This window comes from Nyctereutes procyonoides, unplaced genomic scaffold (genome assembly GCF_905146905.1).
Source record: "Nyctereutes procyonoides isolate TBG_1078 unplaced genomic scaffold, NYPRO_anot_genome, whole genome shotgun sequence".
Taxonomy (NCBI): Eukaryota; Metazoa; Chordata; class Mammalia; order Carnivora; family Canidae; genus Nyctereutes; species Nyctereutes procyonoides.
Genome location: NW_026575042.1, coordinates 10,444,223 through 10,458,063, shown reverse-complemented (window position 1 = coordinate 10,458,063; position 13,841 = coordinate 10,444,223). Strand labels below are relative to the sequence as shown.

The following is a 13,841-nucleotide window of genomic DNA, read 5'->3' as shown; positions in this document are numbered from 1 at the left end:
TCAGAGAGAATATAAACAGGTATATATGAAGGTCACATTGAAATCTTCTAGACGGGGTGCCTGGGTGGCTTAGTTGGTTAAGCATCCAACTCTGGGTTTCACCCCAGGCCATGATCTCAAGGTTGTGACATTGAGCCCCACATTGGGCTTCACATTCAGTGCTTGAGGATACTCTCCCTCTCCCTCTGCCCTCCCATCTGCCATGCTGTCTCTCCAAAATAAACTTAAAAAAAAAAAGGAAATCTTGTAGATATGAGTGGTATATGCCTTCAAACATCTCAGGAATAAATATTCTCAACCTAGAACTCTATGCCCACAAACTATCAATCATGTGTGAGTATAAAATATACTTTAATGCATGCAGGAGGCCTAAAAAGTTATATCTCATGCCTTTTCTTAGAAAGCTACTGCTTATGTGTTCCAGAAAAAAAATAAAGAAGAAACTGAAGAGAAAGGAAAACCTGGAACCGAAGAAAGAACCCAAAGGAGGAATGACAGCTACCTTGCAGGTTTAAAGAGTGACCAATTCAGAAGAAGCAGACTGGTGGAATAGTGTTTGGGGCTTTTATTAATATACTTTTAACTACCTAAAAAGCATAGATCTGCTTTTATCTGATTAAAGCATCTAAGAAAAAATTTAATGATAGGTAGGTACACAGGTTATCAGTTGAATTAATGACTGGGGACAATTATTATCACTAGAAAAAATTTTTAAAGGAAATATAATTATAGTACCTTCCTGTACTCCACAATATCAATATTTGGACAAAACTAATGATGAATGATGGAAACTATCAAATAAACCAAAAGTTTTATAAAAACATAGAGGAACAGGTGCAGTTGGTGTTACATGCTGAATGGTATCCTAAATTCGTATGTTAAAGTTCTAAACCCTGGTAGTTACAAATGTGACTGTATTTGAAGATAGAGTTTTTAAAGATGTAATTAAAGTTAAATGAAGTCATTAAGGTGGGCCCTAATTCAATATGACTGGTGTCCTTATAAGAAAAAGAAATTAAGATGCAGATATGTACAAAGGGAAGACCATGTGAAGACACCAGGAAAAAATGACTATCTACAAGCTGAGAAGGGAAGCATTGGGAGAAACCAACCCTGCTGATACCTTGATCTTGGATTTCCAGCCTCCAGAATTGTGAGGAAATAAATTTCTGTTGTTTAAACTGACAAATCTGTGAAACTTGGTTATGGCAGCCCTAGCAGACTAAGATAGTTGAGAAACATGTAAGTCAAGTCTTTATAAATTATAATAGTCAATGTGCAAAAATATCCAAAAGTGACAAGTCAAGAAATTTAAAATATGAATATAAATATAATTTTTTTTTATAAATTAATTTTTATTGGTGTTCAATTTACCAACATACAGAATAACACCCAGTGCTCATCCCGTCAAGTGTCCCCCTCCGTGCCCGTCACCCATTCACCCCCACCCCCCGCCCTCCTCCCCTTCCACCACCCCTAGTTCATTTCCCAGAGTTAGAAGTCTTTATGTTCTGTGTCCCTTTCTGATATCTCCCACACATTTCTTCTCCCTTCCCTTATATTCCCCTTCACTATTATTCATATTCCCCAAATGAGTGAGAACATACACTGTTTGTCCTTCTCCGATTGACTTACTTCACTCAGCATAATACTAAAAAGCACTTGTTAGCATTTAATATGAACCTACTTCCACTTGGCTTCAATCTACAAGGATGTAGGCCGCACCCTGCTGACCCCCTCAATATCCTTAATCTCTTCAGGGCAGCCCGGGTGGCTCAGCAGTTTAGCACTGCCTTCAGCCCAGGGCGTGATCCTGGAGACCCAGATCAAGTCCCACATTGGCCTCCCTACAAGGAGCCTGCTTCTCCCTCTACCTGTGTGTCTACCTGTCTCTGTCTCTGTGTCTCCCATGAATAAATAAATAAAATCTTTAAAAAAAAAAAAAAAGAAAAGAAATTGCCTTAACAACAAAAAATGATCTTCTCTTCGGTTCTTCTACTGAAAAATTTGGCTTTCAGGATGACAGGCTCTTTTGGGAGCTTTCCTTTTCCCAAATCTTTGTAGTAGCCCAATCACACCATATCAATGATAGGAGCAGCTCCAGTTCTACTTTTGGCAGCATTTACCCACATCTGCTTGCTGACCAAGGTCCACAGTTTCTCAAGGTTGACAAAGTTTGGGCAGAAGTTCTAGTTCCTCTTTAAGTGGTAATGCCTCATACCAACTTTTCCAAAGTAAGCTGGATGATATTGTGATACAGCATGCCACCAGCATTAAACCAGCCATCTGGGTGCTTCTAGTGTTTGCCCATGCAGCTGTGGTCCATGTGGCCCTGAAGCTTCCGGGTCTTTCTCAGTCTGGATGGCATATCAGCAGCCCACACAAAAGAGCTAATGGTTAAAAGCTAACGGAGTTTAAAGAGTTGTCTCTGAAGAATGAGATGGGGCCCCCCACTCCATCTTGAATCCTTAAAATAGGATGTATTTCACAATTCAGGTATTTTCTGATTTTTAAAAGATAATATGCATATATTATATCATAAACACACAATTACATGCACATAATTATGGGCAGCACCCCATAATTAATATTTTGTTTGAGACAGAGCACAACAAAAGGGGCAGAGAGAATCCCAAGCAGGCTCCATGCCCAGCATGAAGCCCAACACAGGGCTCAGTCTCACAATCCTGAAATCATGACTCCAGCCGAAATCAAGAGTCAGATGCTTAACCAACTGTGTTACCTAAGCACTCCAACCCAATATTTTTGCAAAATCATTTTGAAAAGGTGACTCTTGCAGAAGTGTGAAAGGAGATTTGGGGGCATGGGAGTATACTAGAGGCAAGATTAGAGTCAGAGGCTGATGAGCAGGCCAACATGACAATGAAGACCAGATTTAAGGATGAGAAGGCAGCAATGATAGGTAAAAAAGAGAGAGAGAGAGAGAGAAAATGATGGATCAGGAGACCTTATTAACAAATCAAATGGAATGGGTAAAAGAGAAGGCACAATCATGGGAAAAACTCAAACTCTTGATTTGGAAACCTGCATGGAGGTGTCATGCATTGAATGGGGAAGGTAGAAGGAAAGGACATTTGGAGGACAAGGAGACAGGTGAGGTTGGGCCTGTGAGATTTTCATGAGATATTTTGGAGGCATCTGTGCAAATATATATCTGACATACCTGACAACAGAGTTCCTAGGGGATGAGGAGCAAGGAGGGCAAAGTAAGGACAGGATTTAAGCACTCAACCTCCTTCCTGCTTTCTTTTCTCAATGATGTCTTGTTGTGGAGGAAAAATGACAAGCCTTAAAGTCAGTCCACTAAGTTCCCATGCCTCACCTAGGAGGCAGCTCACAGGGCAAGAGACACCCCAAAAGTCCTCTCATAAGACAAGGAAATTGCTCCTCAGAAAAACCAATTCTAGGTTCAGTTAATGGCTGAAGTGATAATTGACAACTCCCTTTGATAAGAGAAGCTGAAAATAATTCATCTTCTATCTCCCAAATCAAAATTAGGGAAATGGTCAGAAAGAAACTACTTCTCAAAAAATGCCAGTTTTAAATTGTTTCAGGGATGAGCTATTTCAAAATTAAACCTTATATGCTATTTAGGACATATCAAAGGACAAGAAAAGAAGGAAAATATCTCCATTCTTTTAGAGACACCAACAGAGCTTATATCATCAGATCTTGCCCATAATAATTGCTTTAAAAACCACTCCAATATATGTAAATATACCTGAAAAGTCTAAATATAATAGCAAGAGAATCTAAGAGTATTTTAAAATTAATTCAAGTTGGATTTATTTTAGGAAGGTAGGCACAGCTAAAAATTAGGAAATCTAAGTGTAATACATTTCTTTAAAATATTTGATCCATAATGGATCAAAGGGAGAAATCATGTGATGATCATGAGAAATTTCCAAAAAGCATAAGACCTTGATTTATTTTTTAGAAATTCAATAAAATTAATAATATATACATACACAAAACTAACAGCTGGTATTCTCCTTAATGGTGAAGCAGAAGCATTCCAATTAAAATCCCAAACAGTATACAGTTAACCTTTTGACCTTCACAGGGGTTAAGAGTACTGACCCATGCAGTTGAAAATCCTCATATAATTTTGACTCCCTAAAACCATAACTACTAATAGCCTACTATTGGCCAGAAGCCTACCTGTAACAGACAGTTGATTAATACCTATTTTGTATATTATATGTATTACATACTATATTCTTAAAGTAAGCTAGAGAAAAGAAAATGTTATTAAGAAAATCAAAAGAAAGAGAGAACAAATTTACAGGACTGTACTGTATTTTTCTTAAAAATCTGCATGTATATGAACATATGCAGTTCAAATCCATGTTGTTCAAGAGTCAACTGTAAGCATGTTAAACAATAAAATAATCAAAAAGTAAAGCAAGTGCATTAATATTCTAAACAAGAGGGCAAGTATCCCATATTTGTAGATCTTGTCATTACATTCCTCAAAAACCCGAGAAAACCGATTGGAAATTATCAGATAATCAGCAAATTCAAAAAAGTGATTAATTACAAAATAAATGCAGAAAATCAGTAGGTTTCTTGTACACCCAAAAAAATAAAAATCTAATTCACTTAAAAAATTCAATACAGGGGCACCTGGGTGTGGCTCAGTGGTTGTGCATCTGCCTTTGGCTCAGGGCGTGATTCCCGGGGTCCTGGGATGGAGTTCCTCAGCAGGCTCTCCCCCAGGGAGTCTGCTTCTCCCTCTGCTTATGTCTCTACCTCTCTCTGTGTGTCTCTCATGAATAAATAAATAAAACCTTTTTTTAAAAAAAAGAAAATTCAATACAAAAATAGATCCCATTCTCTTTTCAAGCAGGTCAAATCTGAGTAATACCTACCTATGGGAGTTGAAGATCCAGAAAATGACTTCCTTAAACTCACCATACTCTAGTACTACCTGGAAAGTCCTCATGCAGCTCCATTGATTTTTATATCCAACTTTGAAGATCACTTTTCTAACGGGGGGGGGGGGGGGCTAGAATCAGCAGATAAAGTGTAACGAGATAATTAAAACTCTCTAAACACACACACAAACAGATCCCACTCACATTAATATAAAATCTATCTGAATAGATAGTGGGTGGCTCATTCAGTTAAGCATCTGCCTTTGGCTCAAGTCATGATCTTAGGGTCCTGGGATTAAGCCCTGAGTTAAGCTCCCTGCTCAGGAAGAAGTCTGCTTGAGATTCTTTCTCTCCCTCTCCCTCTTCCTCCCCCTGCTCACACGCTGTCTCTAAAATGAATGTATAGATCTTTTAAAAAGACAAAGAGAAGAAAATGAAAAAGAAAACAAGGAGACAAGGGTTTTGAGTGACACACTGGACCAGATGGACTTAACAGATATATTCCAAACATTTTATCCTAAGACAGCAGAATACACATTCTTTTCAAGTCCACATGGAACATTCTCCAGAATAGATCACGTTAGACCACAAAACAAGCCTAAACAAATACAAGAAGACTGAAGTCATAGCATGCACCTTTTCTGACCACAATACTATGAAACTAGAAGCCAACCATAAGAAAAAGTCTGGAAAGACCACAAATACATGGAAGGTAAACAACATGCTACTAAACAATAAATGTGTCCACCAGGAAATAAAAGAAGAAATTTTTAAAAAATACATGGAAACAAATGAAAATGAAACGCGACAGTCCAAAGCCTTTGAGACACAGCAAAAGTGGTTCTATGAGAGAAGTTTATAGCAATACATGCCTACCTCAAGCAAGAAAAATCTCAAATAAACAACCTAACCTTACACTTAAAATAGCTAGAAAATGCACAACAAACAAAGCCTACAGCCAGCAGAGGAAGAGAAATAACAAAAATTAGAGCAGAAATAAATGATATAGAAACTGAAAAATATATATGTAACAATCAATGAAACCAGGAGCTGGTTCTTTTAAAAAATTAATAAAATTTATAACCTCCAGCCAGACGTATCAAAAAGAAACGAGAAAGGACTCAAACAAATAAAATCACAAACAAGAGAGGAGAAATAACAACCTTCACCACAGAAACACAATTATAGGAGAATGTTATGAAAAATTATATGCCAACAAATTGGACAACCTAGAAGAAATGGAAAAAGTCCTAGAAATATAGAAATTACCAAAATTGAAACAAAAAGAAACAGAAAACTTGAACAGACCAAAAACTAGCAAAGAAATTTAATCAGTAATCAAAAAACTCCCAACAGAAGTTCAGGATCAGATGACTTCACAGGTGAATTCTATCAAACATTTAAAGAAGAATCAATATTTATTCTCAATCTACTCCAAAAAAATTAAAAGAGAAAAGAAAACTTTCAAATACATTCTATGAGGCCAGCATTGCCTGCTACCAAAACCAGACAAAGACACCACTTAAAAAGAGAACTACAGGCCAATATCTCTGATGTGAAAATCCTCAACAAAATACTGGCAAACTGAATCCAACAATACATTTAAAAAATCATTCACCATGATCAAGTGGGATCTAATCCTGTGTTGCAAGGGTGGTTCAATATTCACAGATCAATCGATGTGATATATCACATTAATAAAAGAAAGGATAAGAACCATATGATCATTTCAATGATGCAGAAAAAGCATCTGACAAAATACAATATCCACTTGTGATAAAAACCCTCAACAAAATTGGTTTAGAGGAAACATATCTAAACATAATAAAGGCCATAGATGAAAAATCCACAGCTAATATCCTAAGTGGATATTTAAGTAGGTAGGTAGATAATATCCTAAAACTCTCAAATTTTCCTCTATCAGGAAGAAGACAGGGATGTCTACTCTTACCACTTTTATTTAGCATGGTACTGGAAGTCCTAGTCATAGCAATTAAACAACAGAAAAATAAAAGGCATCCAAAATGGGAAGGAAGAAGTAAAACTTTCAATGTTTGTATACAACATGACACTATATACAGAAAACCCAAAAGACTCCACAAAAAAACTGCTAGAACTGATAAACAAATCAATGTACAGAAATCTGTTGCATTTCTATACCCAATAATGAAGCAGCAGAAAGAGAAATTAAGGAATAAATCCCATTTACAATTGCACCAAAACCAATTAGGTATCTAGGAATAGGGCAGCCCGGGTGGCTCAGCAGTTTAGTGCCACCTTCAGCCCAGGGAGTCCCACATTGGGCTCCCTGCATGGAGCCTGCTTCTCCCTCTGTCTTTCTCTGCCTCTCTCTCTCTCTCTCTCTCTCTCTGTCTCTCATGAATAAATAAATAAAATCTTTTAAAAAAAAGATATCTAGGAATAAACCCAACCAAAGAGGTAAAAGACCTACACTGTGAAAACTGTAAAACACTGATGAAAGAAATTGAAGATGACATAAAGAAATGGAAAGACATTTCATGTTCATGGACTGGAAGGACAAATATTGCTAAAACCTCAATACTATCCAAAGTAATTTACATATCTAGTGCAATCCCTAGCAAAATACCAACAACATTTCTCACAGAGCTAGAACACACAATCCTAAAATAGTATGGAACCACAAAATACCTCAAAAAGTCAAAGCCATCTTTTTTTTTTTCCAAAGCCATCTTTAAAAAGAAATGCAAAGCTGGAGGCATAACAATTCTGGACTTCAAGTTATATCACAAAGCTGTAGTGATCAAAACACTATGGTACTGGCACAAAATAGACACATAGATCAGTAGAAGAGAACAGAAAGGCCAGAAATCAACCCACAATCATATGATCAATTAATCTCCAACAAAGTAGAAAAAGAATATCCAATGGAAAAAGATGGTCTCTTCAATAAATGGTGTTGGGAAAACTGGACAGCAACATGCAAAAGAATGAAACTGGATCACTTTCTTATATCACACACAAAAAACGAATTCAAAATGGATGGGTTTGCCTGGGTGACTCAGTTGGTTAAGCCTCCAACTCTGGATTTCAACTCAGGTCATGATCTCAGGGTGGTGAGATCAAGTTCTGTATCTGGCTCCACGCTGGGAGTGGAGCCTGCTTAAGATTCTCTCTCTCCTTCCTCCTCTGCCCCTCCCCACCCCACTCATGCTCTCTCTCTAAAAAAAATAAAATAAAATAAAAAGCAAAAATGAACTATTGGGACTTAATGAAGATAAAAAGCTTCTTGACAGCAAAAGAAAGTCAACAAAACTACAAGACAACCTACAGAATGGGAGAAGATATTTGCAAATGACATATCAGATAAAGGGCTAGTTTCCAAGATCTATAAAGAACTTCTTAAACTCAACACCAAAGAAACAAACAATCCAATCACGAAATGGGCAAAAGACACGAAGAGAAATCTCACAGAGGAAGACATAGACATGGCCAACATGCACATGAGAAAATGCTCCGCATCACTTGCCATCAGGGAAATACAAATCAAAACCACAATGAGATCCCACCTCACACCAGTGAGAATGGGGAAAATTAATAAGACAGGAAATAACAAATGTTGGAGAGGATGTGGAGAATGGGGAACCCTCTTGCACTGTTGGTGGGAAAGTGAACTGGTGCAGCTACTCTGGAAAACTGTGTGGAGGTTCCTCAAAGAGTTAAAAAATAGAGCTACCCTACGACCCAGCAGTTGCAGTACTAGGGATTTACCCCAAAGATACAGATGCCGTGAAAAGCCGAGACACCTGCACCCCGATGTTCATAGCAGCAATGTCCACAATAGCCAAACTACGGAAGGAGCCTCTATGTCCTTCGACAGATGAATGGATCAAGAAGATGTGGTATGTATACATACAATGGAATATTACTCAGCCATTAGAAACAACGAATACCCACCATTTGCTTCAATGTGGATGGAACTGGAGAGTATTATGCTGAGTGAAGTAAGTCAATCAGAGAAGGACAATCATTATATGGTTTCACTCATGTGGGGAAAAAAAATAGTGAAAGAGATTATAGGGGAAAGAAGAGAAAATGAGTGGGAAAAATCAGAAAGAGTGACAGAACACATGAGAGACTCCTAACTCTGGGAAATGAACAAGGGGTGGTGGAAAGGGAGGTGGGCAGGGGGAATGGGTGACTGGGTGACGGGCATTGAGGGGGGCATTTGACAGGATGAGCACTGGATGTTATACTATATGTTGGCAAATCAAACCCCAATAAAAATATATACATATTTTTAAATGATTTAAATTTTCAAAAAAAATTTTTAAAATAAAATAAAAAATTAGTAAAAATTCAAAATAGATGAAGATCTAAATGTGAGACCTGCAGTCATAAAACTCCTAGAAGAGAACACAGAGAGTGACTTCTTTGACACTAGCCATTGCAACTTATTTCTAGATATGTCTTCTGAGGCAGGAGAAACAAAAGCAAAAATAAACTCTTGGGACTACATCAACATAAAAAGTTTCTGCACAATGAGGGAAATAATCAACAAAACTAAAAGACAACCTACAGAATGGGAGAAGATATTTGCAAAAAAACATATCCAATAAAGGGCTAGTATCCACAATATATAAAAACCTTACACAACTCAATACCCAAAAAACAAATAATTCAACTGAAAAATGGGCAGAAGGCATGAATAGGCATTTTCCCAAAGAACACACCAGATGACCAATAGACACATAAAAAGATGCTCAACATCACTTATCATTGGGGAAAGACAAATACAAACTACAATGAGCTATCACCTCACACCTGTCAGAATGGCTAAAATCAACAACATCAACAACAGGTTTTGGCGAGGATGTAGATAAAGGGGAACCTTTGTTCACTGTTGGTAGGAATGCAAACTGGTACAGCCATTATGGAAAACAGAATGGAGGTTCCTCAAAAAGTTAAAAATAGAACAACTAAAAATAAAAAATAAAAATAAAAAACTAAAAATAAAAAATAAAAATAGAACAACTAATACAATACAGAAATTGCACTACTAGGTATTTACCCAAAGAATACAAAAATACTGGGACACCTGGGTGGCTCAAAGGTTGAGCGTCTGCCTTCAGCTCAGGGCGTGATCCCGGAGTACCAGGATTGAGTCCCACATCAGGCTCCCTGCATGGAGCCTGCTTCCCCCTCTGCCTGTGTCGCTGCCTCTCTCTGTGTCTCTCATGAATAAATAAATAAAATATTTTTTAAAAAAAAGAATACAAAAATACTACTTCAAAGGGATACATGACCCCAATGTTTATAGCAGCATTATATACAATAGTCAAATTATGGAAGCAGCCTGTGTGTCCACCAATTGACAAATGTGTAAAGATGTGATATGTATATATCACAATGGAATATGACTCAGCCATAAAAAAGGAATGAACTCTCTTTGCAATGACATGGATGGAGCTAGAGTATTATGCTAAGCAAAATAAATCAGATTTTTACTCACATGTGGAATTTAAGACACAAAACAAATGAGCAAAAGGAAAAAAGAGAGAAAGAGGCAAATCAAGAAAAAGACTTAATTATGGAGAACAAACTGATGGTTATTACCAGAGAGGAGGTAGGTGAGGGGTTAGATGAAATAGATGATGAGGGTTAAGGCGTGCACTTGTGATGAGCACTGGGTGTTGTAGGGAAGTGTTGAATCACTGTATTGTACACCTGAAATGAATATAACACTGTATGTTAACTAGGTAGGAAAAAATTTCAACCCTACTACAAAAAAGAAAGAAGAAAGAAAGAAAGAAAGAAAGAAAGAAAGAAAGAAAGAAAGAAAGGAAGGAAGGAAGGAAGGAAGGAAGGAAGGAAGGAAGGAAGGAAGGAAGGAAGGAAGGAAGGAAGGAAGAAAGAAAAGAAAGAAAGAAAAGAAAAGAAAAGAAAAGAAAAGAAAAGAAAAGAAAAGAAAAGAAAAGAAAAGAAAAGAAAAGACACCAGTTTTAAAATCCTCTGACCATACATTCTGCACTAGAGAATATTAGGTCCTTTACTCAACTCAAAGTTCAAACTGCCCTCTCTGCCTACCCACTCATCCAGTATCATCATTAAGCAAATGGAGTCCAGAGTTCTGCACGCCATCCAATAGCCCCACCAGATTAATCACCTCCCATGAAGTCTTTAAAGATTATACCACTAGGCCTCCTCCTATGTAACTCACCCCGAACAATGCACTTGTCACACTAGAATCTAAGGGTTTTTCTGCTTCTCTGGTAATAGGCTCTCTGAGAACAGAACTCAAGACGTCTGGCCCTTGGTAGGTATTTAATGTTTGCTGAATAAATCAGTGAATGAATGATGACAAATGATTAAGGCATTACTTTTCAGACTAGAACAAAACAGAAGCCAAAGCCCAGAGAGCACACTTGACTATGGTGTGGTCACTTGCCTAGGGCAACTTTCCATTCATAGAAGACTGGAGAGCTTCTCTGTTACATCCATCTATTATCACAACACAATGTTCCAGATATGTTTTTTACATGTATTTTTTCACATATCAACCTTTGGCTCCTTCTCAGAAGGGACTAAGGCTTTGTGCGTATTTGGACCTCTGCCAGCTGGACCAAAATCTAGAGCAAAGTAGGAGTTCACTACTTGCTGCTTCAATGCATGAATTGACTATTGATCGAGTTTTATTCTCCTATCAGAAATCCAAACACGAGAGCCAAGCTGACAGTTTTCTGCAAGAGCAAGAGTTTCTGCAAGAGTTTTCTGCAGTTTTCTGCACGGATCAGGGACCCGTGCATTTTCTGCAGTTGACTTGGCCTGAGGTTCCCCCTCATCTCCCCTTTGGGAGGTCTAGAGCCACTAAACAGTGGTTTATGAGCACTGAGGGATAATCTTGGTTAGACTTGACAAGTGGGGCAGCCATGGTGGATCTGGCCCAGGCAGCATACTCTAAACATACTTCATGTCCCATTGGCCACTGAGCATTGCAGTCAACAAAGGAAATAAGGCCGTACTGAGAGGAAAAACAAAGAGAAACAAAGCTTAAGCTTGCAGCTAAGCTGCAAGAATACTTTCTTCTTAAACAGGAAGCTGGAGCAATGGGCATGACACCAGCCTTCAGAGGTGTAGATGCCATATCAGAGTGACCATCTGGAGAGTTCCCCACTCCAAGCTCTGCTGTTAGTCTGAGGAGGCCAGAGTGCAACCAGAGGATGGGAAAGAATTATTCTTGAGCCTTTCAGAGAAATTTAACATTATAATTATAGTGTTGCTATTATTTAATCTTGAAGTTTAAAATTGTCCTAGGCCTTTATTAAGCCCTTTGAGAAACACAGGCCTTCCTTTGCTAATAATAACCTAAGACAATTGTGGAATTAATTTGGAGTTGTGTTCTGTTCATATTTTATCTGCATAAAATTCCCCAAGAAATTCATTAACCAGGATTTTTGTTATAGCAAAAGAACTCTTATATTAAAAAAAAAAAAAGGAGGTAAAAGCTACTCATAGACCTTTCTCTATAACCTAGGGAGCAGGTAACAGCTAAGTTGGTCTCAAAAGACCCCTGCTTATGACTAATTTAAATCCTTTATATCAAATATAAAGCCCTGAGAGCAGATCTAAAACCCCCAACTATCAGAGTGCTCTCACTTTGTCGGCTACTACTACTGGAATTGAGATGAGTCTATGCCCAAATCAATGTAAACACAACTTGAGATGTATCACACTATTCTTTGTGTGTACAGACACACATAACACATGCATACACACAATTTTTTATCTCCTTAGTAATATCAATTTGCCCTAAAGAGTTTTCTTTATCTCTATTGTCTCATATAAAAGTCTATATGTCTGATATTAACAGCTAAAATTCCAGCTTCTTTGCAGTTGCTGTTCTCATGCTATACCTTTTCCCATCCTTTTGTTTTCAATCTGTTTGTATCTTTGAACCTAAAATGTGTCTCCTGTAGACAGAATATAGTTGGATTTTGTTTCTTTTTCCAATCTGGAAATCTCTGAACTTGATTGGATTTTTAAACCATATACATTTAATGTTATTATTGATACAGTTGGATTTACAACTGCCATCTATTTGTTTTCTATACATCTTGTTTTTTGCTCCTCTATTTCTTTTACTTTCTTTTTTGTCTGTTTTTTAATTGTTGAAATATCATCGACATACAATTTTATATTGGTTTCAGGTGTACAACATGGTGAATTGACAATTCTGTACATTATTCAGCACTCACCACCATAAATGTAGTCACCATCTGTCACCTATACAGAACTATTACAATATTTTTTACTATATTCCCTATGCTGTACTTTTCATTTTCATGACTTACTTGTTTTATAACTGAGAGTTTGTAATTCTCAATTTCCTTCATCTATTTCACACATCCTCCCATCCATCTCCTCTCTAGAAACCACCAATTTGTTCTTTGTATTTAAGTTTGTTTTGTTTTCTAGATCCTTCATACATGTGAAATGATATGGTATTTGTCTTTCTCTGTCTGACTTATTTCATTTAGCACAGTACCCTCTAGATCTATTCATGTTGTCACAGATGGCAAGATCTCATTCTTATGACTGAGTAATTAATATATTGATTAATATATTAATATATTCTGTTAATACCACCTCTTCTTTATCCATTAATCTATTGATGGATTCTAGGTTGCTTCCATATTTTGGTTATTGTAAATATGCTGCAATAAACATTGGAGTGCATATATCTTTTCAAATTAGCATTTCTGTTTTCTTTGGGTAAATACTCAGCAGTGGAATTACTGGAATTTCTCTTCTGATACCAACTAATACTGGATCCTTTGGTCTTCTTTTCTAGGAATTCTCCAATTCACTGATCAGTTTGTGTTTCCCCTAAACCAATGACAAGTTCTCTTTAAATCTATAACTACCAAACCTCACACTGAAAAATATTTCAAACCACTCACTATA

At 37.2% G+C, this 13,841-nt stretch overlaps 1 pseudogene; it reads right to left on the bottom strand.

Annotated features, from left to right (window-relative positions):
• Positions 1-1,961: 1,961 nt before the first annotated feature.
• On the bottom strand, positions 1,962-2,368 carry LOC129507308 (60S ribosomal protein L27a-like; annotated as a pseudogene).
• Between the last annotated feature and the right edge of the window lie 11,473 nt (positions 2,369-13,841).